This window comes from Mesoplodon mirus (assembly GCF_964341445.2).
Source record: "Mesoplodon mirus genome assembly, chromosome: 6".
Classification (NCBI taxonomy): Eukaryota; Metazoa; Chordata; class Mammalia; order Artiodactyla; family Ziphiidae; genus Mesoplodon; species Mesoplodon mirus.
Genome location: NC_138982.1, coordinates 28,720,289 through 28,723,564, shown reverse-complemented (window position 1 = coordinate 28,723,564; position 3,276 = coordinate 28,720,289). Strand labels below are relative to the sequence as shown.

The 3,276-nt window shown below is 41.8% G+C and overlaps 1 pseudogene across 1 annotated transcript; it reads right to left on the bottom strand.

Moving 5' to 3' along the window:
* Positions 1 to 2,119: 2,119 nt before the first annotated feature.
* LOC309806526 (myocardin-related transcription factor B-like) lies at positions 2,120 to 2,620 on the bottom strand (annotated as a pseudogene). Its single transcript has one exon. The product of its transcript is annotated as a myocardin-related transcription factor B-like (transcript).
* Between the last annotated feature and the right edge of the window lie 656 nt (positions 2,621 to 3,276).

The window sequence follows — 3,276 nt, the reverse complement described above, 5'->3', positions numbered from 1 at the left end:
GAGGCAAGGAGAGCTCCATGGACCCGGATCTCTTAAGGAGAGCAGAGCAGGTATAATGAGTAGAGAAATAACCAGGTGGGAAAAACTTGTACATTGGAGTTGAACATTTTCTTTCCAAGTGTGCCAAGACCATTCAGTGGGGAAAGGACAGTCTTTTCAACAAGTGGTGTTGGAAAAACTGGATATCCACATGCAAAAGAATGAAGTTGGTTCCTTATCTTATACCATATACAGAAATTAAAACAGATTAAAGACCCAAATGTAAGACCCCAAGCCATGAAAATCCTAGAAGAAAACAGGGGAAAAGCTTCATGACATTGGGTTTGGCAATGATTTATTAGTGTAACACCAAAAGCACAGACAGTAAAACCAAAAATACACAAGTGGAACTATATCAAACTTAAAACCTTCTGCTCATCAAAGGATACTATCAGCAGAGCGAAAAGGGGACACATGGAATGGGAGAAGGTATTGGCAAATCATATATCTGATAAGGGGTTAATATCTAGAACATATAAAAAACCCCCACAACTCAAAAATAGAAAAAAAAACCCTGATTTTAAAAAGGGCAAAGGATTTGAATAGACATTTCTCTAAAGATGATTCAAATGGCCAACAAGCATAAGAAAAATGCTCAACATCACTAATAATTAGAGAAATGCAAATCAAAACCACAGTAAGTATACTCAATACATCTTGTAATAACCTATAATGGAAAAGAATCTGAAAAAAGAATATATATATTCCTTGAATCACTGAATCACTTTGCTGTACACTTGAAACTAACAACATTGTAAATTAACTATACTTCAATAAAACAAACAAACAAAATACAGTGAGATATCACTTCACACCACTGGAATAGCCACTATCAAAAGAATAGAAATTAACAAGTGTTGGCAAGGATGAGGAGAAATTGGAACCCTTCGGCACTGTTGGTGGGAGTGCGAAATGGTGCAGCCACTATGGAAAACAGTATGGAGGTTCCTTAAAACTTAAAAATAGAACAACCATATGATCCTGCAATCCCACTTCTGGGTATATGCCCAAAAGAACTAAAAGCAGGGTCTCTAAGAGATATTTCCACACACATGTACATAGCATCACTGTTCACAACAGCCAAGAGATGGAAGCAGCCCAATGTCCACTGATGAATGGATAAACAAAATGTGGTATATACATAAAATGGAATATTATTCAGCCCTAAAACTTAGAGGTCCTGTCACATGCTACAACATGGATGAACCTTGAGGACATTATGTTAAGTGATATAAGCCAGTCACAAAAGATACTGTATGGTTCCATTTATATGAGATATCTAAAGTGGTGAAATTCATAGAGACAGAAACAGAATGGTGGTTGCCAGGCCTAGAGGAATGGGGAGATGAACTGTATTTTTTATTTATTTATTTACTTACTTACTTATTTTTAGCTGCATTGGGTCTTCGTTGCTGCGTGCAGGCTTTTCTTTAGTTGCAGTGAGCGGGGATTACTCTTTGTTGTGGTGTTCGGGCTTCTCATTGTGGTGGCTTCTCTTGTTGCACAGCATGGGATCTAGGCATACGGGCTTCAGTAGTTGTGGCTCTCGGGCTCTAGAGCGTAGGCTCAGTAGTTGTGGTTCACAGGCTTAGTTGCTCTGCGGCATGTGGGTTCTTCCTGGATCAGGGCTCGAACCCGTGTCCCCTGCATTGGCAGGCTGATTCTTAACCACTGTGCCACCAGGGAAGCCCTGGGGAGATGCACTTTAATGGGTTTAGTTTCAGTTTAGCAAGACAAAAAGTTCTGGAGATCTGTTGCACAGCAGTGTGAACATATGTAACACTACTGAAATGTATGCTTAAAATGGTTAACATAGTTAAAAAGAAAAAAGGGTGGATTTTAGGATATGTGCATTATATCTCAAAAAAAGTTATATGAAAAAATTTTAAAGCAAGTTGCAAAACTGTTTGTTAAAAATGTGTACATAGAACAGAAGTAAAATGTAAGAATCTATTGAAAATGTTAACAGTGGTTGGATTACATGTGAAAATCTATATTTTTCTGCACTTTCAGACTTTTCTTCTGGTGATAATGTATTACCTTAATATATAAAAAGCAAAGCACTTCCTCTGTTTAGAGGTCAAAACAAGAAAGGTGATACTTGAGCTGGAGTGTTTGTAGTCACAAGGGATGGCAATTCACTAACTTTTGGCTCACTTGGGGATGCGGCTGACCCTTGTGACTCCTAGCTGGCTGGCCGGTCTGGAGACAAAGCATCACTTCTGTCTTTGTCAAATGACAAATTGCCGTGAGTTTGAGGACAGTCGTCCTTCCCAATGCCTATAATTACCTCCTTAACACTGGAGTCTACAGGAAGGATGTTTTTCTCTACCAGCTCCATAGGACCAGGTCTTTGAGCAATCTTTTCATTCAGATCATCAGCTAGTCGAGCTCTTTTCAACTTCATCTGAGTAGCCTGCAAGGATGGCTCTGCAAACGTTTTTTCTAAGATGGGCATCCTGACAAGTTCAGAACCATTGGGTCGGCTCCAGGTCTTGTGCTTCAAAAAGTTTATGGTTCTGGCCCCTTCCAAGTCTTTTAATTGCTCCTGGAATGCCGCTGGGCTCTTCGGAGGTGGCATGATGCCCTGGTCCACTAGCTGTCCTCTCGTCCTCTTTGTTGCAGCCTCGGCTGGAGCATATCTTCCTTTTGTTCCGAGGGGGCAGGTGCTGACTGGAGAGCAAGGAGAGCCCCTGCAATTCGTGGGCAATGGCTTCACTTTGAGGACTTGGGGCAAGATGGGTTAAAAGGTCCCACTTCATCCTTGGTGTCTAGTGTCCTTGTGTGACCCATTGTGTTCCAGCCTCTGGCAGCAGAGGCTATGAGACACCTCTTAAATGTGGCCTGTTGAAGAGACTCAGTAAAAATATTTAATTATTTTACTGTCTTACACTCTCTTTCTTAGCACCTTAGCACCTAGTCGAGCTCTTTTCAACTTCATCCGAGTAGCCTGCAAAGACGGCTCTGGGAGGAAGCTACCAGGCCACCTCCTCCCCGCGTGCTGCCGCCCGCGATCTCGCGAGACCGTCACTTGCAGTCTTGACTGAGGTTAGAGGATCCACTTCCGAGGTGTCTTCCCTCATTTGGCTGACACGTTGGTGTTGGTTGTTGGCAGAAGTCCTCAGCTCCTTGCTATGTGGCTGTGTGTTGAAGTACAGAACACAGGAGTAAAAATTAAGTGTGCAACTTAAGAATAGGGAGTTCCGTTTGGAGCATTTCATTTGAAGGTGCCTCAGG